This window comes from Molothrus ater, chromosome 4, assembly GCF_012460135.2.
Source record: "Molothrus ater isolate BHLD 08-10-18 breed brown headed cowbird chromosome 4, BPBGC_Mater_1.1, whole genome shotgun sequence".
Classification (NCBI taxonomy): Eukaryota; Metazoa; Chordata; class Aves; order Passeriformes; family Icteridae; genus Molothrus; species Molothrus ater.
The window spans coordinates 70,126,872-70,153,890 of NC_050481.2; the positions used below are offsets into that span (position 1 = coordinate 70,126,872).

A 27,019-nucleotide genomic window follows, 5' to 3' on the forward strand; every position below is an offset into this window, starting at 1 on the left:
GCCCCAGATGCCTTGGAGGAGCAGCATTCCCCAAACTCCACCCACTGTTATCAAAGAGTTCCTAATCTTCTCAATCCAAGGGTTGTGGTTCCCAGGGAAGTGAGTTGCATGGATTTTAGTAGGCACAGCTCTATGGCACTGGTGAGACACAACCATTTGCTGTGCCCAAGTTTGAATTATTTCTGTCACTTTTCCCAGGTTTGAGTAAGTTTTTGTTCCCATAGGGATGGAAGGTCTCCTGGTCCTGGTTCATACATCACTCCCTCCAGCACATCCCTTAGGGATGACACCACAAGGTTTAAGCAACACAATTTCCATCTCTTTCTTGGGATTGTAGCTCACCTGAACTTGAGCTTTTAAAAAGATGCTTTTGAGCAGGTGTCATCATAAATTTTCTTTGAAATCTTTATTCCCCTTCTCCATTTGATTCCTACTTAGGCTGTGCCTTGGGCTGGCCAAAACTAGGCCATGGGACATGGATAACATGCAAATAATGGTTTCAAAAGTTGTCTTTCACTAGGGCTGTCCTGTGACCAGTTACCCTTGGGACCAATTCTCAGCTGTCTAGATGCTCTTCATCAGCTTTTACACAAAGGTGTAAAATCTTATTTAAGGAAATAAAAGACCCACAACAACCTTTTTTTTTTTTTTTGTTGCCTCATTGAATAATGGAGAATTTGAACCTGTACCAGCCAAGGATCTCATTACCTGAAGGAAGGGAGAAGGTGCATTGCAAATTTTGAGTGATTGAGCCAAACCTGGAGGAGCAAGGCCAGTGGCTTGTGGACAGCTGTGGCCACTCAGCTGACCCTTGTCCACCTGCCCTACTGAGTTCATTGACTCAGTCCCCATGGGCCAGAATTGATGCTTTTCTTTTGTCTCAGGCACCCTCAGTTCCAGGATTTCCAGGATAATCCATCCTGACAGCCTGGAGACTAAAGCAGGACTTAAAGGCAGCAGAAGCTGCAGGTTTCCCTGTGGATGGGATAAAAATAGTGATGCCCTTTGGAGAAAGGCTCAGGGATGGCAGCAGTCAGGCAGGACCAGCAGGAAGGGGAGATGGAGAAAATCCCCATTTCAGTGGGGTTCTCCCTCTCCTTGGGGTAGGGATGCTCATTCAGCCCTCCCTGAGTAAAGCAGAGCTGGGTTTATTTCCCTGGAGAGCAAGCTGAGGTCTGGAGCTCAGCTCCCACGTGGTGTCTCACAGGGCCTTGCTATTTGCACTAATAATGGAATGGAAAAAGAATTAAAAAGGTTAAAGCACAGGGGCTGTGCTGCTCAACTTTGCTCTTATTAAACTCTGTTTCTGGAGGCTTCTCCTCACCCTTTCCCAGCACCCTGCCCTGACCAAAGTACAGCCTGAGTGGCAGATGAGGTAACTGCTGTGCCAGAGGGAGAGGACACACAGCTGTTGAGATGGGATTTAAGGTCCCTTCCAACCCAACCCCGCCCATTCTGGGATTTTATGATTATTTGTAATCCCATTTCTGGGATTTTACGATCAACAAGCATTAAGTGGGCACTTTGTGGTCCCTGCTGAGGACACCCTGCATTTTGCACCTCTGTCCCCAGCGGATGATCTCATGTCATTCCCCGATCAAAGTCCAAAGACCAGGCAGTAAAGGAGGATCACACAAGCACGTGATCCCCCACAGCCAAAACATGAGTATTTATTGGTCATAAGTGACAAAACCCCTGCCAGCAGCAAGGAGTGGCAAGGTCTGGCCACGTATGAGACATGTGACATTTGGACACGTGCTCTGAGCAGCACTTAAAGGCTCATGAGCCCATCACACCCCTAAAGACACTTCCCAAAGAACATCAGCATAATTTATTATGATATGATATGATATTATACTAAAACTCGAGAATACAGAATGGATCTTACAGAAGGCTTAACAAGATACTAATTAAAAACTCGTGACTGCTTCCAGAGTCCTGACACAGCCTGACTGTGATCTGTCATTAAGTAAAAACAATTCACATGTTGGATAAACAACCTCCAACCACATTCCAAAGCAGCAAAACACAGGAGAGAAAATGAGCACCTGGAGACTTGGTTGGGCTGTGGGGTGATGAGGAAGGATGGAGAGCACCCACCTGAAGCCACACTCAACCAATGGTGCCTTTGGAATTTGTGAGTCAAGGGAAGACTTGTTGTCCTCCTAATTTAGGAACAACCTGCTTTTCAGTGACTTTGGGAATCTTTATAGGCTGTGATTTCTTTTTATGGGACACCAGGCACCACGGGAGGGATGTGCTGGAAGGTCTCAGCTCCAGACAAGGAAGTGGCATTGTCTCCTTGCAGTGCTCCCCAGCCAGCCAGGGAGAAATCCAGGTTACTTTTCCCTCACTGGGTAAATTTCACGGTAACATTTGCACATTTACATTGACTCTCTGAGGGCAGGGATGAGGTCACTGGAAAGTTTGATCCTTCCAAAAGGAAAAAAAAAAGGCCAACACAACAAGAAGCATTTTCTTTTAACTGGGAATCATCCAAGAAAATATTCTGAAAAAAAACCCCCTTGTTCTTAGCTTGTGTTTACTGCAAACCCGGGATCTGATAAACAGAGCATACAGACAAGTGTTACAAATATGTTATTAGGGAGATTCCAGAAGTGCCAAGAGCTCCCTGACAGTACAGCTTTGTTTGCCAAAAAGGGCCATTTTTTGCCTGAGAACAACAACCCCTGGGTTTGTATCTTCTGGCCAGCTCCAGTTCCCAGTCAGGTTTTACATTGGTTGTTCCTCAGCTGAACTGTGAGATCAAATTTTGAGCACAGGAATAACATTGCCATGCTCCAGCACAGAGCAGGAGAGTCTTTTTTTTCTCCTTCCAGGTATGGGGAAATGTGTGACTAAAAACTTCCCCAGGACATTTCTTCTCCTTAAGTCTCATCATCTCTGGGGCAAGAGGACAAGGGGGAATGGCTTCAGACTGACAGGGCAGGGTTATGTGGGATATTGGGGAGAAATTCTTAACTGAGGGTGGGCAGGCCCTGGCACAGGGTGCCCAGAGAAGCTGTGGCTGCCCCTGGGTCCCTGGCAGTGCCCAAGGCCAGGCTGGACAGGGCTTGGAGCAGCCTGGGACAGTGGAAGGTGTCCCTGCCCATGGGAGGAGATTGGAACTGGGTAATCTTTAAGGTCCCTTCCAAACCAAACCATTCCATGATTCCATGAGAACTGCCTCCCTCCCATGGGACCATGAACTGACAGTTCATGTTTGAACTTTTCACAAACTTTGTTTGTGATTCCCAAGGGTGCTGAGCCTGTCCATGAGCACAGGGAGGCTGAGGGAAGCCAAGTGTTTGCCTTTACCTGTGACCGTGTTCACAGGGGTCTGAGGATGAGGGAAGAGATGAGGATCTGACTCCATGTTTCAGAAGGCTTGATTTATTATTTTAGATATATATTATATTAAAACTATACTAAAATAATAGAAGAGAGGATTTCATCAGAAGGCTGGCTAAGAATAGAAAAAGAAAGAATGATAACAAAGGCTTGTGGCTCGGACTCTCTGTCTAAGCCAGCTCACTTTGATTGGCCATTAATTAGAAACAACTGCATGAGACCAATCACAAATTCACCTGTTGCATTCCACAGCAGCAGATAACCATTTTTCACATTTTATTTTTGAAGCTTCTCAGCTTCTCAAAAAGAAAAATCCTAAAAAAAAGATTTTTCATAAAAGACGTCTGTGACATTTACCAGCATTTCCTTCCCAAGTCCATCCTTCAGGAGGAAAGCAGAGTCACCCTTGAGCATGGCTGGGTGACCTTCTCTGAGCAGGTACACTGGGAATCCACACACTCCACATTGCACCCCCTCCCCATCCCATCCAACTGCAGCTTTCCATTGCACCACCTCCCCATCTCATCCACCTGCTGTGGCCACTTGGCCTTTCCTCGCCTGGGAGGCAGCAATATTCTGATGCCTGATGCAGAAAATCTGGGGTGAAATGTCCTTTTCCCCAGCTGTGCCAGGCAAACTCTGCATGTCCAACTCTTACCAAGGTTTCCAGCCCTGCCTGCAGCTCCAGGACATTCCTGGATGTTATTGTAAATACAGAAATTTGTAAAATAACAACTTCACCTTCCAATTTGCTCTACCCAAACCATTCAGTGAATGCCTTCCAGTTAAGAAAGAAGAAAAATTGCTTTGAGATAAGCAGCTAAATGGTTAACCAAGACTAAATTATGGAGGCCTGGCTCTGTTGCTGCCTGAGGAGGTTAATTGTTAACACTGTCCTAACAAAGGCTTTGGGGAGGCAGACACACAGACACACCTCAGCACCATGCCAGGGGAGAAGGGAAGGGAGAAGGGAATCAGAGAAGGGAATCAGGGGAAGGAATCAGGGAAGGGAATCAGTCATGGCTCTTGGGCACCAGCAAAGGCTCCAGAGCAAAGCAGGGCTTGGCACCCGTGCCCATCCCAGGCATGAGGTGCTGCCAGCACGGGCAACAAAGGCACCTGAAGGTCAAAACTTCCCTCTCTTGCCAACTTTGGTGACAGGTGTGCCCCTGACCTTCATTAGTCAGGTTTGTTTGCTTAACGAGGGAGCAATTAGTGACACTATGAACCCTGCTCTGTTGTTATTGTTGGGGTAGGGCTGCACCTGCCCTGTGTTTACAGCTCAGGTTGGCTCTGCCAGTTTGTTGGCAGCAATGCCAAGGGGTTGGCTTGGTTTGGTTGGAGGAGAAAAAGTCAACATGTCCTGGGGTGGTGGAGCAGGTTGGAAAGGGTGGAAAAAGAATGGCTGTGATAATTTCACCTTGATCCAGGAGGAGATGTGGAGTGGGAAGGGAGGGACAGGAATGGGTTAGCAGTGAGACAGACCCTGTAGGGAGCAAAGCCACCTGTGTCCAGTGAGGTGTTAATAAATAAACCCTGGGGCAAAACCACCACTGAAACCCAAGACTTGCACTTGTAGAATCATAGAATCACTGAATTACTCAGCTTAGAAAAACCCTCTAAGACTGTGGGGTCTAACTGCTCCCACAGCACTGCCAGGGCCACTACTGACCGTGTCCCCAAATGCCACATCCCCATGGCTTTTAAATCCCTGCAGGGATGGGACTCCAACACTGGCCTGGACACCCTTTCCATGAAGAAATTTTTCTAAATATCCAATCTAAACCTCTCCTGTGTAGAGGCTGTTCCCTCTTGTCCTCTTAGTTTCAGTCACATCCCTCTTCCTCTCCCTCACCTTTTCTCGTACATCACATCCTCCAAAAAGGCCACTCAGCTGCTGCTCTGCCTCCTGTGTGTCACAGGCCATCGCTTGCCACCTCCTTATGGCTGTGCTGTCCCAAACCTGGCTGAGAGCTGCTCCACTGGGATTTATTCAGGAGGCAAGGACACCACAGCTCCCCTCCCACCTGGCTCCAGTGCCCAGCACCTCCTGTTCTCCTACACCCTCCTCAAGTTGCTCATTCTGAAGAGGGGAACAGAATGAGCTTTTCTTGTCCCTCACAGGCATTTTTTCCAGCCCTCAAGTAACTCTTGTGGCTCTTTTCTGCACCTCCTCCTACTCCTTTCCCCCCATCCTGGCTTGGTGGCTGCCAGGTTTTCCTCTGCCACAGGAACACACTTGAACCTGTCTGCAAAAACATGCAGATCTCCAGCTTTTCAACCACAAGCTTTTTCCACAACCAAAAGCCAAATGAACTCAGAAGAACAACTCCTGCTCCTTCCCCAGGTCACAGACCTCGCTTTTCCCATTTATCCCTGCACCGCAGATCTTTTTCTCCCCATTCAGAGCTAAAAATCAAACTCAGGAAGGCAGTTGGAGGGTCAAGTAGTGGCAGATCCTTGCAGCCACCCTCAGACTCCTCTTGGGCTGTGGGGCTGCTGTGTATCTGCACATTTTCCATCTTTCTGTGCAAAGGATTTATGATTGGATTTACTTTTGGACACAATCCTGAGTAATGTGCCCTAGGGCACCCTGCTGGAGCAGAGAGGTTGGACTTGAACTGCCCAGCATGGCAATCCTGCCTAGGAACATTTGGGAATGTGGGGACCACCCTGTCCCTCTGTGACCCCCCCCCAGTTTCCAGCTATGCTTGTCCCAGCACCTGAGAGCACTGAGGGGTCTGCACAGGGACCTGCAGCATCCTCTGGATAACTGGAAAGTTCCAAGTTCAAAGCCCTCAGCCCTTCCAGTACAATCCCATATCTCATATCCCAGTTCCTTGCTCCACTTTGTGACCAAAGGACATGGTGGGTACCAGACTGTCCCATCCCATATCCCATGTTCCATATCCCATATCCCTTTTCCTTGTTGCACTTTCTGACCAAAGGACATGGTGGGTACCAGACTGTCCCATCCCATATCCCATATCCCTTTTCCTTGTTGCATTTTCTGACCAAAGGACACGATGGGTACCAGACTGTTCCATCCCTTATCCCATGTTCCATATCCCATATCCCTTTTCCTTGTTGCACTTTCTGACCAAAGGACATGGTGAGTATCAGGCTGTCCCATCCCATATCCTCTATCCCATATCCCATTTCTGAGACAGGAGGATCACACTTTGCTTTTCTCTCCTGAAGAGAGGGGGTGGCAGCATTAGGGGCACGCAGGTCCCAGTTTTGGGGGGTTTTGGGGGGTTTTGGGGGCTGAGCTTCCTCGGGCTGCTGTGGGAAATAAAAGTGAGCCGGCTCAGAAGCATTTCCTTTCCTCCTGCTAATGAGATAATTACAGCCTTTTGTATTCTGGGAAACGACTTTCTCATTATGGGGGCCGCATCAGCTATTTACATAATAAGGCTGAAACAAAGGAGATGAGATGAAAAGGCCCAGGCAGCTCCTTCGGGGAGCTCTGTTGAGCTGCCAAGGGACAGCCTGGATGACAGATTCCTGCATCCCCAGAGCTCCTCTGGTCTGGAGTGGGTGGCAGCACTTGATTCAGGATGTCCCCAGCATGGGATGCTCCTCACTCTCAGCTGTGAGGGTCCCCAGGGTCCCTCTTAAACCACTCACTGCAATTCTTGATGCCAGAGGGTTTGGGAGGGTGGCCAAGAACCCAGACCCACATCAAGGAGAGTCCTGGCAGGATTTGTGGGGCTCACAGAGGCACCTGGAGACCACCAGAGGATGTCTGGTACCAAACTGGCCTGTCCCTTGTCCCATCTGCCGTGTCCCAGTTTCCTCCAGTTGTGGTCAAGGGACATTCTGGGTACCAGCCTGTCCCACTCCATATCCCATATCCCTTTCTCACCAAAGGACATGATGGGTACCAGCCTGTCCCACTCCATATCCCATATCCCATATCCCATATCCCTGTTCCTTGTTTCACTTGCTGACCAAAGGACGTGATGGGTACCAGCCTGTCCCACTCCATATCCCATATCCCTTTCTCACCAAAGGACATTCTGGGTACCAGCCTGTCCCACTCCATATCCCATATCCCATATCCCTTTCTCACCAAAGGACATGATGGGTACCAGACTGTCCCATCCCATATCCCATATCCCTTTCTCACCAAAGGACATGATGGGTACCAGACTGTCCCATCCCATATCCCATATCCCCTATCCTCTATCCCCTATCCCTTTCTCACCAAAGGACATGATGGGTACCAGACTGTCCCATCCCATATCCCATATCCCCTATCCTCTATCCCCTATCCCTTTCTCACCAAAGGACATGATGGGTACCAGACTGTCCCATCCCATATCCCATATCCCCTATCCTCTATCCCCTATCCTCTATCCCCTATCCCATATCCCTGTTCCTTGTTGCACTTGCTTACCAAAGGACGTGATGGGTACCAGACTGTCCCATTCCATATCCCATATCCCCTATCCTCTATTCCCTATCCCATATCCTGTCCCACATCCCACATCCCATATCCCACATCCCACATCCCTGTTCCTTGCTCCACTTTCTGACTGAAGGACATGATGGATACCAGACTGTCCCACACCCCATTTCCCTGTCCCCCCAGCTGGCCAAGGGATGCATTGGTCACAAACCTGTCCCATCCCATTTCCATTTCCCATTATTTCCCATTTCCCCACCCCCACGGCTGTACCAACCTGTCCCACCCCATGTCCCAGTTCCCAGCCCCCACAGCTGCCTAGGGGGACCCTGGCCACCAAACTGTCCCATCCCACACGCCTGGGCCCTGTCCCCCAGCTGGCCAAGGAACTCTCTGAGCACCAAACTGTCCCTGCCAGCCTCGCCCCTCTCTTCCCCAATAAAGGCCCCATTGTTCCTGACACAGCCTGAGCAGAGCAGCCTGCTCCACCTTCCCTGGCCCTCCCTCCCACTCTGCTATCAGTTTTCCTCCCCCAGTTGCTCGCTGCGTTTAAGGGACACAGTCCAGTGCCACCCTGTCCCCATCCCCCAGGACGTGGCAGGAGGGGGAATCGTGGCAAAGCACAGCCACAATCTGCACTGTGGCCTTGGCTCTGTGCCCTCCTGCTTGTCCCTCCTTCCCTCTCAGCTCCCTGAGGCTGTTCCTGGAATGGACACCCTGCCACAGCTTCCTGGAAACCTTTTTCTGACAGTAAAAAAAAAAAAAAATCAGTAAATCAATCTGGACATGGCTATTGCTCACCCTGAGCAAGCTGCTCCCCCTGTCCCAAGCCCACATCCTCCATCCCAGCTCCTCATCTCTGGGGGTTTTATCCCAGTTTTAACCCACAGGATTTTCTGGATCTGAAAAAGCAGGCAGAGTGGAATGAAAAGCCAAGCACCTGGCAGACCATGCCTGTCTTGAGCTGTTCCAGTAAGGGAAGAAATCAAAAAGGGAAGAAATCAAAATTATTCTGGAGGCTGCAGCAAGGTGGGCAAAGCCCCAGAGAAACCTCAGCAGGTGATGGGGAAGTGTGACAAGGCACATTTGTACAGTCCCAGGGAGGCTTTTCTGTCTCATCCCTGGAGGTTTTCAAGCCCTGAATGGACCAGGCAGGGTCCACCAGAAGCAGGATGGCCTGGAGGGCTCCTGGAGTCCTTTCCACCAGGAATTATCCTGCCATGGAGTTTTTTACAAGCCACACTGGACATCCACCAGCATTCCCCTGGCCAAAGTCCTCATCCTCAGGGGGATTTTCCCCCTTTTCCCCATCTGCTCTCAGAGCCCTGGGTTTGGATCCAGGCTGGCATCCTCCAGGATGCACCTGAGGGCAGATGGAAGGATTTTCCATGCCCTGCCTTATCTGTGCCCATCATCCCAAGGGGCAGCAGGACAGGGTGGTTTCAAGCTCAGCCCAAAGTGCCTTCCCAAATCCCATGTGTCCATCAGGAAGGGTTCATCCACGGCCTCATCTGTGACCCTTGTGACTGCCCCCAGAAGACACTCAGGGCCAGCTGTGTCATTGTCCCCAGTGAGATCCTGATGGCAACCCCTGCCCAGAAAAGCACCAGCTTTGGTGACACAGGGAAAACTCCCTGGATTCCCTCAGGACAGGGGCAAGGGCAGTTTGGTGGAGCAGCCTCAGTGCTGGCTGCAGCCCTGAGGGTCTGGGATGCCCCATACCATGGGCTGGACTGCTTGGGGTCATCCCAGCCCAGTGTGCCTCAGTTTCCCCTTTGTTAAGGGGCTGCCAGTGGGATCCAGGGTGAGATTTCCCCACCCTGACCAATCCATCTCTGTGCACCCCATCTCTGCTCTGACCCCCTGGTGCAAAAACAGCCCAGCAGGTACATCCCATCCCTAAAAATCACCTGGAAAGGCTCCCACCAGCTCAGCCCTGCACTAATCCACAGAAGATCCTTTGGAAAGATGCCCTGGTGCAAAAACAGCCCAGCAGGTACATCCCATCCCTAAAAATCACCTGCAAAGCATCCCACCAGCTTAGCCCTGCCCTAATTACACTGAAGATCCTTTGGAAAGATCCCCTGGTGCAAAAACAGCCCAGCAGGTACATCCCATCCCAAAAATCACCTGCAAAGCATCCCACCAGCTAGCCCTGCCCTAATTACACTGAAGATCCTTTGGGAAGATCCCCTGGTGCAAAAACAGCCCAGCAGGTACATCCCATCCCTAAAAATCACCTGGAAAGGCTCCCACCAGCTCAGCCCTGCACTAATCCACGGACGATCCTTTGGAAAGGTGGCTGGGGATGAGGTGATGCCAGCTGAGCCCTTGGGACTCCCCAGCACCGAGATCATGGGGAAGCTCCTGGTGACCACTGAAAGTGTCCCAGCATAGAGATACATCCCTTGCCTGGCTCCCCAGCACCTCCCTGAGCATCCTCACACATCCCCACGCCCCAAATCTCAGGGATCCCGATGTGATCCCCAGCTCCATGGCCCCAAACGCCAGGGGGACCCCCCCTTTTTGTCACCAGCCCCCCTGTAGATGGGATGTTGCAGGGGAGGGGGACCCAATCCTGCCCTTTGGGATGAGCCATCACCCGCAGATCGGTTCCACGGAGCCCTGCCTGACTCTGCCATCCCCAAACTCCACCCAAACCTCTGTCCCCGCAGGAAGGACGAAGTGGGGACCCATCCCCAGCCCGTGATTTATCATTAACTCGGCCCGAGGAATTTCTTGGGCGCGGAGCCAGCCCGGGCAGCGCCCGCTCCTCCCCGGACACCGCGCTCGGAGCGAACCCCCCTGGTGGGTGCCTGGTCCCCACCGCTGAATGTGATCTGCTAAACCAGAGCGATGCCCTAAAATCAACCGGGCTGCAAGGTCTCGGTGCTGGGGGGGTCCCTGCTGGATCCAGGGGGGGTTTACGGAGGGGAAAATCGCAGTTTTCCCCACCCTCCCCATCCCTGACCCGCGCGGGAGCGCAGCCCGGTTATAGGAATGTGGTTTTGTTGACGGAGTGACGAAGCTGTTTTTTTCTCTCTTTAAAAAGGAAAGAAGCTTAGAGGTTTTTCTCTTCAATTAGGTGAAAAAGGCGTCTCACAGGCCTGAGAAACTTCACCTCAAACTTAAGGATACCTAATTGGACAGGAGCTGGGCAACTTCCTGGAAAAAGAAGTGAATAAAGAAACAAATAGCTTTTGTGAGGTGTTTTACCAAGAGCAAGAACTTCTTGCACCTGGCTCGCCTTTCCTCTGTTTATTTTGTCTTTTATTAAACCCTTTTGTTTCCAAGCGATCTTGCTGATTTTATGCCTCCAAAGGTAGCTGAGCTACCTTAAGTGTGAAATAGATCTCCAAGAGCTTATGAGACCCAGCTTAAAGAGGTTCCTACCTATATCACCCGGTGTGCCCCCCCAAAAAATCACCTGCAAAGCGTCCCACCAGCTCGGCCCTGCCCTAATCCACCGCAAACCCTTCCCCAAACAAAGCCAGAGGGGAAAGGAGAAGAAAAGAAAAATCCCACAGAAACCCGGCACCCGCCGGGATTTACCTGGGCAGCCCAGGGGTGCATCCTGCAGCTCCCCATCCTCCTCCGAGTGCGAAATGCATTGTTTCCCTGCGTGGTATCCCGGGAAAATTCCAAAATAATACCTGAGGAGAGCAACCTGCTGCTGGGCTGGGGCCAAGGGCTGCCCTTGGCTCGGTGGGATTGGCCACGGAGCCCGCAGGAGCTTTCACAATTAACTCTTTGTGCCCTCCTCCGGCTGGGCTTTGGGGAGGGGATGGCTCTGTCCTCCGCCAAGGGGAATTAGGGGCTGAACTTAGCAGAAATGGGGACTTTGGAGTCAGACACTGGGTTTTCCAAAAGAAGGATTTGGAGTTTGCCTTTTTCTGTTTTCTGATGGGGATTTTGGGGCCTGATGGCTTGTTTCTGTACAAATAGGGGTTTGTGGATTTGGGAGGGTTTGGGGTTTGCTCAAATAGGGGTTTGTTGATTTGGAAGGTTTTGGGGGTTGCTCAGATAGAGATATGTGAATTTGGGAGGTTTTGGGGTCTGCACAAATGGGGATTTGTGGATTTTGGAGGTTTTGGGGTTTGCTCAACCCCTGGCAGGGCTTTGGGGAAGGGATGGCTCCATCCTCCTCCAAGGTGAATTTAGGGCTGATGGTTTGTTTTAGCAGAAATGGGAACTTTGGAGCCAGACACTGGGTTTTCCAAAAGAAGGATTTGGAGTTTGCCTTTTTCTGTTTTCTGATGGGGATTTTGGGGGCCTGATGGCTTGTTTCTGTGCAAATAGGGATTTGTGGATTTTGGAGGTTTTGGGGTTTGCTCAAATAGGGGTTTGTTGATTTGGAAGGTTTTGGGGTTTGCTCAGATAGAGATATGTGAATTTGGGAGGTTTTGGGGTCTGCACAAATGGGGATTTGTGGATTTTGGAGGTTTTGGGGTTTGCTCAAATAGGGATTTGTGGATTTGGAGATTTTGGGGTTTGCTCAAATAGGGATTTGTGGGTTTGGAAGGTTTTGGGGTTTTCTCAGATAGAGATATGTGAATTTGGGAGGTTTTGGGGTGTGCACAAATGGGGATTTGTGGATTTGGGAGATTTTGGGGTTTGCTCAGCCCCTGCCCACCTCCAGCAGGGCTCTGGGGAAGGGATGGCTCCCTCTTCCTCAAAGGGGAATTTGGGGCTGATGGTTTGTTTTAGCAAAAATGGGGACTTTGGAGTCAGACACTGGGTTTTCCAAAAGAAGGATTTGGAGTTTGTCTTTTTCTCTTTTCAGGTAGGGATTTTGGGGTCTGATGGCTTGTTTCTGCACAAATAGGGGTTTGTTGATTTGGAAGGTTTTGGGGTTTGCTCAGATAGAGATATGTGAATTTGGGAGGTTTTGGGGTCTGCACAAATGGGGATTTGTGGATTTTGGAGGTTTTGGGGTTTGCTCAAATAGGGATTTGTGGATTTGGGAGATTTTGGGGTTTGCTCAAATAGGGATTTGTGGATTTGGAAAGTTTTGGGGTTTGCTTAAATACAGATATGTGGATTTGGGAGGTTTTGGGGTGTGCACAAATGGGGATTTGTGGATTTGGGAGATTTTGGGGTTTGCTCAGCCCCTGCCCACCTCCAGCAGGGCTCTGGGGAAGGGATGGCTCCCTCTTCCTCAAAGGGGAATTTAGGGCTGATGGTTTGTTTTAGCAGAAATGGGGACTTTGGAGTCAGACACTGGGTTTTCCAAAAGAAGGATTTGGAGTTTGTCTTTTTCTCTTTTCAGGTGGGGATTTTGGGGTCTGATGGCTTGTTTCTGCACAAATAGGGGTTTGTTGATTTTGGAGGTTTTGGGGTTTGCTCAAATAGGGTTTTGTGGGTTTGGAAGGACTTGGTGTTTGCTCAAATAGAGATACGTGAATTTGGGAGGTTTTGGGGTCTGCATAAATGGGGATTTGTGAATTTGGGAGGTTTTGGGGTTTGCTCAAATAGGGATTTGTGGGTTTGGAAAGTTTTGGAGTTTGCTTAAATACAGATATGTGGATTTGGGAGGTTTTGGGGTTTGCTCAAATAGGGTTTTGTGGGTTTAGAAGGTTTTGGTGTTTGCTCAAATAGGAATTTGTTGATTTGGGAGGTTTTGGGGGTTTGCTCAAATAGGGATTTGTGGATTTGGAATGTTTTGGGGTTTGCTCAAATAGAGATATGTGGATTTGGGTGGTTTTGGGGTTTAGTCAAATAGAGATTTGGGGTTCAGAGGCTTGTTTTATCTCAATCAGGGAATTTGGGATCAGACCCTGTGTTTTACTTCAAATGGGAATTTTGGGGTCTGACAGTTTGGTTTTGCACAGAGAAAGTTTTGAGGGTCTGACAGCTTGTTTTGCTTAACTGGAATTTTGGGATCTGACTGTTGGGTTCTCTTGTTTTTATACTTTTTTTTTCTCAAATTGGGAATTTCAGGCTCTCAGAACTTGGTTTTTCTCAAATGAAGAGTTTGAGATTCAATTTGCTCAAACAGGGATTTTAGGATCAGACAGCTGAGGTTTGGGTTATTTATTACCAATATAGGGAATTTTGGGGTCTGATGACTTGGTTTTGATCAAATCAAGATTTTGGGATCAGGTAACTTATATTGGCTAAAGGTTTTCCTCAAATAGGGATTTGGGGTCTGACTGCCTGCTTTGGTTTTTGTTTGTTTGTTTATTTGTTTTTCAAAAGGGGATTTCAGGGTCTGGGGGGGCTTGTTTGGGTACAAATAGAGATTTAGGGCTGGGCTTTTTTCAAATGGAATTTTGGGGCCTGACAAATTGGGCTTTTTTTTTCAAGTGGGGATTGCTCGAAACACCTCATTTTCACTCAAATACTAATTTTGGGACCTTTCTATCAGGGGACCCAACTCTCCCATCCTTCTGGGGATGCTTCCCAGCTGTGTGGCTGAAATGAAAGGCTGTGAAGAGCTCTGAAAGCAGGGCAGAGAATTGGACAGATGGGATGAATGGGATGATGCATCCCTAGAATGGATTGGTTTGGAAAGGACCTTAAACCCCATCTCATGGGGGTCTCACACCCACCATCCCAGGCTGCCCCGGGCTCCATCCACCTGGCCAAAAGCTGGGTGTGGATGCTGCCCTCTTTCCATTCCAGCATCCAGAGGATGGCCCAGAGCTCCTTTTCCTGCTTTCCCAGTGGCAGGAGAGCAATCAGCCTTCCCATGGGGGGCCATCCAGCCTCAGCACTTACTCTGGATTATTTGCAGTCGTGGAGGGAGGGAAATGAAAGCCACACAAAGCTAACCACTTATTGGAAGGCATTTGCTGAGGTGAATTTTCTGTTGGCAGGATGTCTGGGGATCAAAGGAGTCGCCGGTCACGGGGCTGGTGTTGATGGGCAAACAACAGTGAGAGCAGTAAAACAGCAATAATGCCAAAATAATCACATTTGGGTTAATGTGCACTTAAAGCAGGGCAAAACACACTGCTGGGGTGCACTGGGAAGGTGTAAATTATACCAAAATGCATTCCTGTGGAGATTCAAACTTGCAATTTTGCCCTTAAGCTCCAGAAGCAGAGAATTCTGACAAATATGTTGGACTGGGGGTGTGTGTGCAGCTTGGAACCAGCCACACAGACAGAGAGCCCTTTCCATCCCTGCTCTGGCAATGAGCAGAGGTGGCTGAGGGGCTCTGCTGGGACAGGGACCCTTCCACGGGGGTTTGGGGAAGCTGCCCCAGCACAGGAGGCTGAGGCTGCCCTGAGGGAGCTGCAGCAGTCGCGGGTCTCACAGGAGACAGGCGGTTTCCTGACACTGCTCATGCTGCCTTGGGGAGCTGAGCTATGTCTTAGCACTCCCCACAGATGAATAAATCATGAGAGGAGAGACTTTGGAGAAGGCTGGGAGATCCAGGATAACCCATGCTCTGAGGTGGGGTGTAAACTTTTGAACCCCCAGCTCTCATTTCTAGCCCAGGGCTTGGGTGGTTGAGCCAGGAACCTCTGTGCCCACCTCCAGCAAAGCCCCTCCATCACCTCTGGGAGCCAACAGAGACCCCCAGCTCTCACCCAGCACCCCTGTGTGCCAGGGCTCCTGCTGCACCCAGGCCATGGTGCTTCCCTGTCCCCATGGGACACAGCCACCAGGACCTGGCCTCCGCCCTTTGTGGGGTTTATCCTTCTCTGCGCTGCCCTTTGTGGGTGGCCATGGTCAAATTGTGTCACCCAGACCCAAGCAGCTGAGGTGACCTCCAGGGTTGGGTTTACCCACCTGAAAAACCTTCCCTACCCAGCATTTATGGCCTTGCTCTGTCTTGGGCTGAGGCTTTGAACATCCACCCAATGCCTTCTTTTTAAAATCTACTCTTCCAAAATCCAAACTCTTTGTTCCCATGTCCTTCTGTTTTCTTTTCCCTTTTCCTGGCAGCCCCCCTGGCTGGGTGATTTCCATTCCCTTGGAGCTGTTCCATTTCAAGATCCCCAAGCTCTCTGAGGTCCTTGGGGTGGTTCAGTGTTCTTTGCACTGATCAGAGAAGGAGCAAAACATCAGCTCAGTGAGGTCTGAAGGAGCATTGAGGGGCCAGGACATTCCCCAGGGACCAGGGGTGGAAAGCCTTGATGGGAATGGGAGCAGAGACAGAGGCTCCCTGCGCTGGGATTTCTTCCTGGAAACCTCTGGGAGCTCCTTTTCGGTACAAGGCATCCCAATGTGAGCAAGAGCCTCCCTCCTCTCTTCACCCAGACTCCTTTATTTAGAGGGAAGATCATTTTCAAATTGAGGAGCAGAAATAAACCCCTAAACAAGGATATCCTGCCTGTGGAACACACTTGGAGGCCGTGAATGAAGTGGGGTCTCCATCCCAGCGTGTCTTGGTGCCTTGGCTGGGCAATGTCAAGGTCTGGTGATGGAGACAGTTCTGAATTTGTGCTGGAGGCCTCCAGAGCTTCCCAACCAGCACCACAACAACCTAAACCCAGCTCAGACCTTAGCTGTGAACTGGCTGTGCCTGTAAGTGCTTGACTGGGCACTGAAAGCAGAATTCCTGCAGTACCTCCTTGCCAGGCTCTGCTTGAAGCTCTTCCCCCCTCTCTGCTGCTGAAGCAGAGATTTCCAGCCCTGTTTTCAGAGGAAATCCCCTGTTTTCTGTGACAATCAATAGGTGTGGAACATCCAAAGGCTTCCCTGTGTTTGTGGAGAGATTCTGCCTGGCCTGATTTGTTGTGAGTGATCTCAGGGACCACAGCCAAAGGTACAGGATGGGGCTGGTAGGGGAGCATGACTGTTCCATGCCAGGAAATCCAACCTTTCTGCTGGGAATGCTGATGAAATCCCAGCCTGAGCAGGCTCTGTGGCTGAGCTCCCAGAAGAAATGGGCAGGATGGCACCCAGAGTCTGTTTATCAGTTAACCAGAATAAACTGGTTGTGTGGTCAAACAAACCTTCTCTGCACCTGGGGGTCCACCAGCACAGGGACACCCCACTGCTCTGCAAGTTAAACTGCTGGGAGAGGCTTTCCCTGCTCATTAAGTGGAATAATTTGAGCCTGTGTGAGACCTCCTCATACCCACACAGAGCTGGGGATGGGAGAGCACCTTCTCCAAGCTGCCCCAGGGGGTCCTGAGGCTGGGTTGCCCCCAAAAAGCTGGGTTGAAGCCAGCTGCTGCAGTGGGGGACACTTCCCATCTCCAATCCATGACATCTGCCTGCTCAGCTTGAGCCAGCACGAGCGAGCCAAAGGACTCTGGTTGATGTCATCCAGAGGGATGGTTTCCTATTCTGGGAAAAACATCCCTGCTGCTATAAGCTGTCTCCTCCTGTAGCAGCACAGAGCAGACAAAGCCTCACAGTGCTGGCAAGCCACAGCCTGGTGCATGGGCCAGCTCTTGCCATAAATCAGGAGAGGATCCAGCATCTCCACCTGTGGGTGCTGAAAGCCCAGAGCGGGTGCTGGGTGTCCTGGCCATGGGATTTGGGTCAGGTCTGAAGTGTCTGCAGGGAGGATGTGAATTCTCAGGTTTCCCAGAAACTGTCTAGGCCAGAGAATTGTGGAATCTTAGAGTCATGGAATGATTTGGATTGAAAGAGACTTTAAAGATCATCCAGTTCCAGCCCCCTGCCATGGGCAGAGACACCTTCCACTACCCCAGATTGCTCCAAACCCTCTCCAGCCTGGCCTTGAACATTTCCAGGGATCCAGAGGCAGCCACAGCTTCTCTGGGCACCCTGTGCCAGGGCTCCTCACCCTCACAGGGAAGAATTTCTTCCTAATATTTAGTCTAAATCTTTCATCTTTTAGTTTAAAACCATTCCTTATGCATCAGGTTGGATATTAGGAAAAAGTTTTTCACAGAAAGAGTGATAAAATATTGGAATGGCTGCCCAGGGAGGTGGTGGAGTCACCATCCCTGGGTGTGTTTAACAAAGCCTGGATGTGGCACTGGGTGCCAGGGGTGAGTTGAGGTGTTGGGGCTGGGTTGGACTCGATGATCTTGAAGGTCTCTTCCAACCTGGTCATTCTGTGATTCTGTGTGTCATTCATTCATTCATTCATTCATTCATTCATTCATTCATTCATTCATTCATTCATCCTTGGGTGATTATCCAGAATGAAAGAAACAAGTCTCCCATTCACAGTCCCAAAGCATCAGGCCAGGCCTAGCAAAAATAAATTGGAGCTTGCAGCCAGGAGAGCCAGATTAACACTGAAATCACCAGGTGCTCAAGGATCCTGCTTGGAAGTGTCCTTCTGTCCAAATCAGGAATTAGGGATTTGTCACAGCCCCCTTGGCTCAGGGTGGGAAGTGTTTTCCAGGAGGAACATCAGGCTCAGGACTGAGTTGTGTGTGCTCATGTTGTCCCATCCATCTCCACCTCCATCTCCATCTCCAATCTCCATTTCCATCTCCATCTCCATCCATCTCTAACTCCATCTCCAATGTCCATCTCCATCTCCATCTCCAATGTCCATCTCCATCTCCATCTCCACCTCCATCATCTCTATCTCCATCTCCATCTCCATCTCCATCTCCATCTCCATCTCCATCTCCAATGTCCATCTCCATCTCCATCTCCATCTCCACCTCCATCATCTCCATCTCCATCTCCATCTCCAATCTCCATCTCCATCTCCAATTTCCATTTATCTCCATATCCATCTCCAATCTCCATCTCCACCTCCATCATCTCCAATCTCCATCTCCATCTCCAATATCCATTTATCTCCATCTCCAATCTCATCTCCACCTCCATCATCTCCAATCTCCATCTCCATCTCCAATATCCATTTATCTCCATCTCCAATCTCATCTCCACCTCCATCATCTCCAATCTCCATCTCCATCTCCAATTTCCATTTATCTCCATCTCCATCTCCAATCTCCATCTCCATCATCTCCATCTCCAATCTCCATTTCCATCTCCAATCTCCATCTCCATCTCCAATTTCCATTTATCTCCATCTCCATCTCCAATCTCCATCTCCATCATCTCCATCTCCAATCTCCATTTCCATCTCCAATCTCCATCTCCACCTCCATCATCTCCAATCTCCATCTCCATCTCCAATTTCCATTTATCTCCCTCTCCATCTCCAATCTCCATCTCCAATCTCTATCTCCATCTCCACCTCCATCATCTCCAATCTCCATCTCCATCTCCAATTTCCATTTATCTCCATCTCCATCTCCAATCTCCATCTCCATCATCTCCATCATGGCCAGCCCCTGCTCTGGGGAGGAATTGGTGGCTGAGTGGCCTCAGCAGAAGCAGAGGGATGAGAATCCTCAAGTTTTGGGGAAGATCTCCTGGAGGGGCAGTGGAACACGGAGCAGGAAGCCTGGAGCATCCCTGTGGTGCCTCCCTGGCCTCTCTGGGTAGGACACAAGGACCCAGGTGTCACAGGCCATGGAGCACAGGGAGGGATTGGGCTGAAATGCCACCTGAATCCATGAGCACCTGAAGGCCCTGGACTCCTGGGAATTTGGAATTTGCAGTTAATGGATGACCTGAGTGCCACAAACACATCCCCCAGGTCCTGCCTCCTGTGGCTGTTTGTCCTCAGAGGAATGTGGGCATTCCCAGCCCTGAGGACACATTCCTTGGCAGGCACTGGCACTGACCCGTGACTGGAAACCAGTTTCCCCAGTGGGTAAACCAGGATTTTGCCTCCAGTTCTGCTCCAGCCACCATCTCCCTGGCTTCCTTTCCTTTGGGCTGTGTTGCCAATTCCCCCATTTCCCAACTCTCTGGACTTCCCAGACACTGAGGGATTCAGCCTTGCTCATCTCCAGCCTCTTCCTCCTCAATCCATGCCCTGCCTCCAATGCCATGCAGGGAAAAAAAGAAAGAAAGGTCTTCAGAACCCAGATTTGCAACTTCAGTGGCATCAGCACATCACAGAGCACAGAATCACCCCTCTGCATCGCATATTAATCCTTCAAAACAGCAAGGAAGGATCCAGTTTGGTCAGGAAGAGGGATGGAAGAGGGTGGGACCACAGAGCCAAAATATGTGCTGCCTCCAGGCTGCTGAACAACCCTTTTCCCTGAATATTTGGGTATATATGGGTTTTCTGAACCCAAGGCAGGGTTTTCCTGGTCATGACAGAGGATTGTGTCCCCCCTGAGCAGCACTGGTGGTGGGGGACACCTCTGTCCTGGAGATACCCATGGTTTGGACCTCAGTGGGCTGTGGGACAGAGAGACTTTGAAGTGACAAAATGGAAAAGGTCAGAAAGGATCCACAGGCAGAATGGAAAATCTTGGTAAGGATCCACAGGCAGAATGGAAAACCTCAGAAAGGATCCACAGGCAAAAATAGAAAACCTCAGAAGGGATCCACAGGCAAAATGGAAATCCTCAGAAAGGATCCACAGGCAAAAAGGGAAACCTCAGAAAGGATCCAGAGGCAAAAATCCCTCTTGTGTTGGAAGCATTTTTGGCTGTGATCATGCTGTGCTTTTGCCTTGTCAGGAATTGCTTTGTGGGTCACCTGGGAGATCCTCCTGCATTCTGGAGCAGCCTTTGGAGCACCTCAAGCATTTGTGACCCACCAAACCTTCACCCTGCAGGGACAAACCAGCTTTCCTCAGCAGTTTTCTTGCATCCTTAGCATCCCCAGCCTGTTTTGGGGAGGGTGCTCCTCCTCATCAGGAGGATGGAGCAGTTGGCTCCTGGTCCAAGGCACAGGAGATGCCAGGGATGGGGGAAACCTGGCTCCAAGGTTTCCTTTTCCCAGCCCTGCCAATGCACAGCCATCAACTCCTTCTGCTCCTTCACGGAGGGATGATGGATGGGGAAACCCAGGAATGGCATTTCTCTGGAGGTGGTGGAGTCACAGCTGCCCTGTGGCCCTCACCCGCCACCTCCTGAAGGAACCACAGAGAATTTAGGGTGAGGAACAAAAAAAAAAGGAGTTGAGGGGATGGGCCAGGGAGGGAAAATTTCCATAGCTGCATAATAAAGGTGATTACATAAGGGCATCCTGCGTCATCTGCGGCTGGCATCTCCGGAGAAGTAATTACATCTGCACCACACATCTAAAGAAAATATTATCACATTGCCTTCCAAATTCTATAATTAGCTCCTGCAAGATGTGTGTGCCAGGGGCTTCATCACTCCGTGTACGTTGGCTTCAGAGCCAGGCACAGACACAGGGAGGGTTTTTTTTTTTTTTTCATTTGCCAGCTAGGAAAATATTTGGAGTTTAGTGAGGCAGCTGACCTGAGTCCCCCTGGAAAGGGCAGCTCTGAGGGTTTGTAAAGAGTGAAATATTTTCCTGGTGTCCCTCGGTGCCTGCCAGGCCATGGGGATCCAGCAGGAGGGCAGGAATGGCAAAGCCAGAGCTTGGCTTTCCCTCCTCCTTCAAATACTCTTTGATTTCTGCCCTGATGCTCTGAACCCTTTTTTCCGTTGTTTAATAAATGACCTGATTTGCAGGGAGGTGCTTGCCCTCACAGGTTCCTGGGCTTTCTGCTCTGTCACATAAAACAAACCCCAGCTTTGGACTTCAGAACCAACTCTGGGCTTTGAACACTTCCCCCTTCCCTCCAGATCCTCAGCAAAAGGAAAAAAAGAGGCTTTGAACTGGAAGCAGAGGCTGCAAAGCTCTTGGTTTGATGGAGGGCTTTTCATGTGGAGCTGGAGATGGCCACAGGACAAGCAGGCAGCACCAGGGACACAGCAAGGGCAGGGGTGGATGGGAGGATGAATTTGGTTTCCTTCTGTTTCCTATTTGCTCATAACCAGCCTGGAAAGCACCAGCAGCTCTGCTGCAAACAAAACAGTCAGGAGATTTCTCCACATCTCCTCCAGCAACGACTTCAGCTGGGAAGTGGGGCTGTGCACGACCAGGAGAGTGGGAGGGAGTGCCAAAATCCCAAGGGCTTGGTGAGAAAACGGTTGTGTTGTGTGTGTGAGAGAGTGTGAGTGTGAGAGAGTGTGTGTGCAGCTTGGATAAAGCATCCCCAAGCGGGAAAACATCCTCTCTGTGCTGGCCTCGTGGGGTGGGGTGCTGACAGCTCCTCCCTGTTTCTCAGTTTGGTGTTGTTTCCACTCAGGAGATGCAGAGAACTGGAGGATGGGGAGAGAGGAGGAGTCCAAAGCTCAGCAGAGCCCTCGTTAGGGCCAGACCTAATGAAACCTGTGAGGAATGAATAACCCAGGGGACACGAGCTGAGACATGCCCAAAACACCTTTTTGCTCCTGTTCATGACCAATCTCAGCAGCTGCTGGATGTGTCAGGGATCAGAAATGATCTTCCCAGGAGAGGAAAACCCAGAGTCAGAAAGCAAGCATGCAAAAAAAATCAATGATGTCTCTGCTGAAATATCTCCAGCCCTTCTTCTGCTTTTCTCCAACCCTCTGTGATTAATATCAAACCTTTCTCCATGATTGATATCAAACCATTCTCCATGATTGATATCAAACCTTTCTCCATGATAGATATCAAACCTTTCTCCATTATTGATATCAAACCTTTCTCCACTGCCCCAGTCAGCCTGAGGATCATCATCACCACTGAGTCCCAGACTGGTTTGGGTTGGAAGGGACCTTAAAACTCACCCAGTCCCACCCCTGCCATGGCCTGGGACACCTTCCACAATCCCAGATTGCTCCAAGCCCTGTCCAACCCGGCCTTGGACACTTCCAGAGTTGTGACAGTCACAGCTTCTCTGAGTAACCTGTGCCAGGGCCTGCCCAGCCTCACAGGGAACAATTTATTCCCAATATCCCATCTAACCCTGCCTTCTGGCAGTTTGGACCCATTTCTCCACATCCAAAGTCCCTCTGCACCTCTCTTTTAGCCCCTTTAGGTGGAGAATTTGTGACTTTCACTGCTTTAAAAATTTTTTTGATGTGGCTCCCCAAAAAATGTGGAGCTCTGTTGTGTGGCTGCACCTTTGGGGACAAAAAGCTGCTGGCCTTGCCCTTCTGCCTTCACCCTGCTCATGTCTGGTTTTCACTGCTTCCCTCACAGTCCTCCTGGAGAACCCTTAAAAAAATACCCCAAAAAACAGCAAAACAACCTCTTCTTTGGGAATTTTCCCTCTTCAGCAGTAGTGCCCCAGGGAGAAGGTGGGAGAAGTGGGACCTTGTGTGTGTCCGTTCCCACCCCACTGGATTTTGGGTGGCTCTGGTTTGACTCCCACTCCCTCCTGCAGCTCCCAGTCCTCTCCCATCCCTTCCTGGCTGCCAGAGCTTTAACCCCACATGGGAACAATTCAAAATATCTCTCAAATACCCCAGTGACACAGCCCTGGGCAGGAGAGGGGTGGGCAAGGGTGGTGTGAGAGCAGGGAGAAAGGGAAAACAGCTTGGTCAGTGATTTGCAGGAGAGAAAACGAGCTCCTCTGTGGTTTGGGTGGTTTCATGGTGAACATGGGGCTGTTGGGGAGGGGTTGGGAACACAAACCCTGTGAGGAACCCCTGAGGGAGCTGGGGGTGCTCAGCCTGGAGAAAAGGAGACTCAGGGCTGCCCCCATCACTCTGCACAGCTCCTGAAAGGTGCCTGTGCTCAGCTGGGGCTGGGCTCTTTCTGCAGCAGCGCTGACACAACCAGAGCACACAGCCTCGAGCTGTGCCAAGGGAAATCCAGGTTGGAGAGCAGGGAAAAGCTTTTTATGGAAAGGGTGATAAAGTTCTGGAATGCTCTGCCTGGGGAGGTGGTGGAGTCCCCATGCCTGGGTGTGTTTAACAAAGCCTGGATGTGGCACTGGGGGCCAGGGTTTGGTTGAGGGGTTGGGGCTGGGTTGGAGTCGATGATCTTGAAGGTCTCTTCCAACCTGGTCATTCTGGGAATTGTGTGATTCTGTGATTCTGTAAATTCTGTGGATTCTGTCATCCTGTGAATCCTGTGAATTCTGTGATCCTGTGAATTCCTTGATTTTGTGAATCCTGTGAATTCTATGAATTCTGTGATCCTGTGAATGCCTTGATTCTGTGAATTGTGACTCTGTGATTCTCTGAATTCTGTGAATTCTGTGATTCTGTGATTCTGTGAATTCTGTGATTTCTATGATTCTGTGATTCTGTGATTCTGTGAATTCTGTGAACTCTGTGCTGGGTTAATCCTTGGATGTGATGACCTTTAGAGATTCTTTTCAAGCTCCACCATTCTGTGATATGATATTTCCAAAGGAATGCAGCAATTCCTAGTTGGGAAGGTCTTTTATTCCTCCTCCAAGCAATTCCTAGTTGGGAATTCCAAGTCCATCCATGCTGAGCCAGCCCAGAACCTGTGCCCCAAACCCAGACAAAGATTCCTGGTGCTTTGTGCAAGGATTTGCCAGAGGAGGAGGCTGCAGCACCACCTGCTCTCTGCACTCCTCAGCTTTCCTCTCATCCCTACCTTGAGCTGGGGGAAGCAGAATTCCTCAGGCATGCATGGGAAATGGGCAGCACTTGTGAAACAAGCTCCAGAGGAGCTTGGCACATGTTCCGAGCTTGCACTTCATCTGTTTGGGACAGAGCTCACCCTGGCACAGCATCCTCATTAATTTCTCTGAGCTGGGAGCAATCCCACAGCGTTCATCTCACCTGTGCTGCTGACAGGGGCTGCCCTGGGATCTGCCTGTGCACACTCCAGGAGGATTCCCAGCCTTTTTCCTCGGTAGTTTTGGGGTTTTTTTTTAATGAATCAGTGCTGACAAATTGTTCAGACATTCCCAGGGGGCTCTGCAGGAGCATCAGTGGCTTTGGGGCAGTGTTTCAACATGGCCAAATGACACACAGATGTGGAGCTGTATCCTTTTTCAGATTTTTTTTTTTTTTTAGCAAAAGAAAACCCATCAGGAAGAAGATGAAGGTAAAAATAAGGGAGAAAAGGAAGAACTCCCTTCCTCGGGCAGTGGTTGGTGGCCTGGAGAGCTCCCTGCCATTTGATGGTCAGTGTTTGAGGGGAAGCTTGGCAAGTTCATGGACCAGAAATCCATCAGGACCTGCTGTAAATTGCACAGGAGGCAGATTTGGGAGTGTATTGAGGGAATATAAAGCAGGCTGTCAGAGTGACCCTTTTCCACCTATCCCTGCCCATTGCTGATAGAATTGTTAAGGTTGGGAAAGACCAACCTGAGATCATTGAGCCCAAAAATTCCTATTGATTCTCATCCATAAAACATTGAGTGCCCCCATTGTGTCCCAGGAATGCAACAGACTGTGCAGAAAGAGCTGTGAAAATTCCAATTGTTGTAATCTGAAGGTGCTTGGGTTCATGATTCCATAAAAAACAAAACCTAACAGAAACACCCAAATCCCCAAAAAACCAACCAAACAAAAAAACTAAAATAAAACCAAAACAAGACAAAAACCAAAAAACAAAACTAAACCAAAACAAAAAACCCCCCAAAACCCCCCAAAATAAAACACCCCAAAACCCAAAAAAGCCAAAAAACCCCACCCCTCCAAAACCCAACAAAAACCCCCAAATCCCCCAAAAAACCAACCAAACAAAAAACTAAAACAAAACCAAAACATAACCCAAAAAACAAAAACCAAACCAAAACAAAAAACCCCAAAAAACCCCAAAATAAAACACCCAAAACCCCAAAAAACCCAGAAACCCCCCCCACCCCCCCAAAACCGAACAATAACCCCCAAATCCCCAAAAAACCAACCAAACAAAAAAAACTAAAACAAAACCAAAACAAAAACCAAAAAACAAAACTAAACCAAAACAAAAAACCCCCCAAAACCCCCCAAAATAAAACACCCCAAAACCCCCCAAAAACCAAAAAACCCCTCCACCCCCCAAAACCCAACAAAAACCCCCAAATCTCCCCAAAAAAACAAACAAAAAAACTAAAACAAAAACAAAACAAAACCCAAAAAACAAAAACTAAACCAAAACAAAAAAACCCCAAAAAAAACCCAAAATAAAACACCCAAAACCCCAAAAAAAACCAGAAACCCCCCACCCCCCAAAACCCAACAATAACCCCCAAATCCCCCCAAAAAAACCAAACAAAAAAACTAAAACAAAAACAAAACAAAAACCAAAAAACAAAACTAAACCAAAACAAAAAAAACCCCAAAAAACCCAAAAATAAAACACCCAAAACCCCCCAAAAACCAAAAAAAACCCCCCACCCCCCCAAAACCCAACAATAACTCCCAAATCCCCCCAAAAAAAACCAAACAAAAAAACTAAAACAAAAACTAAAACCAAAGCCAAAACCAAACCAAACCAAAAAACCCCAAAAAATCGCAAAATAAACCACCCAAAACCCATAAAAAAAATCCAAAATCCCCCCCCAAAATAACAAAAACAAACCAAAAACACCCCAAAAAACCAAGTCCCCCCAACAATGCCAGCCACACAAACCACCAAACCCCTTCATATTTTGCTAAACTAAACAAAACCGTGGAGTTTTCCAGGCTGAGCATGGATCAGCTAAATCTGCACGGTAGGACAAGAAATCCATCTCCAGCAGGAAGGTGGGATGGTGGGGAGGGGGAGATGGGGCTGATTTTTTGGGCAGGCTGTGGGAAGGAAGAGGCTGCACATCCCATGAGGAGATGCTGAAGGCCCCAATTCCCTGGCAAGGCCAGGAGCAACAGCCTGGTGCATCCCAGGCCACCCCAAATGTGATTTCCCTGGACACAGGGAGAGGAAATGCTGTCCCTGGAAGCTGGAGGAGTCCCCTGATGTCACTTTTGCAGGTGGAAGGGACATGGCCATGCTGCTGTGCCCTTAAAGCCAGGAGGAAAGAAAACTCTGGGAAAGCTCTCCATGACTTGCTGAGGAGCTTTAAAACTTGATCCATGTGCCTTTAGAGAAGGGGGATCACCCTGGGGCAGAGAGACCTCGGGGTGCCCAGAGAAGGAACAGGCAGAGCTTGGGAAAAACATCTGGAGGGGCTGGAGAGAGCCCAGGGGAGGGAACAGAGCTGGGGAAGGGTCTGGAGCTCCAGGAGAGGCTGAGGGAGCTGGGCAGGGGCTCAGCCTGGAGCAAAGGAGGCTCAGGGGGGACCCTGTGGCTCTGCACAGCTCCTGACAGGAGGGGACAGCCAAGGAACAAGGACAGGATGAGAGGAAACAGCCTCAAGCTGGGCCAGGAGAGGTTTAAATTGGATATTTGGGGAATTTTCCACCCCAAAAGAGTGGCCAAGCACTGGCACAGCTGCCCAGGGCAGTGTTGGAGTCCCCATCTCTGGAGGGATTTAATGTGGATTTTGTCATGGACACATTTTATGAAAAATCCTTTTGCTAGGATTGTTTCTCCTGAGAAGCTGAGAGGCCTCAGGAATTAAATGTAAGCAATGATTATCTGATTATCTGCTGCTGTGGAATG

At 49.6% G+C, this 27,019-nt stretch overlaps 1 protein-coding gene across 1 annotated transcript in view; it reads right to left on the reverse strand.

The window, feature by feature from the left end:
* LZTS3 (leucine zipper tumor suppressor family member 3) overlaps positions 1-27,019 on the reverse strand; it is a 56,013-nt gene that overhangs the window by 13,104 nt on the left and 15,890 nt on the right. The window lies entirely within an intron of this gene.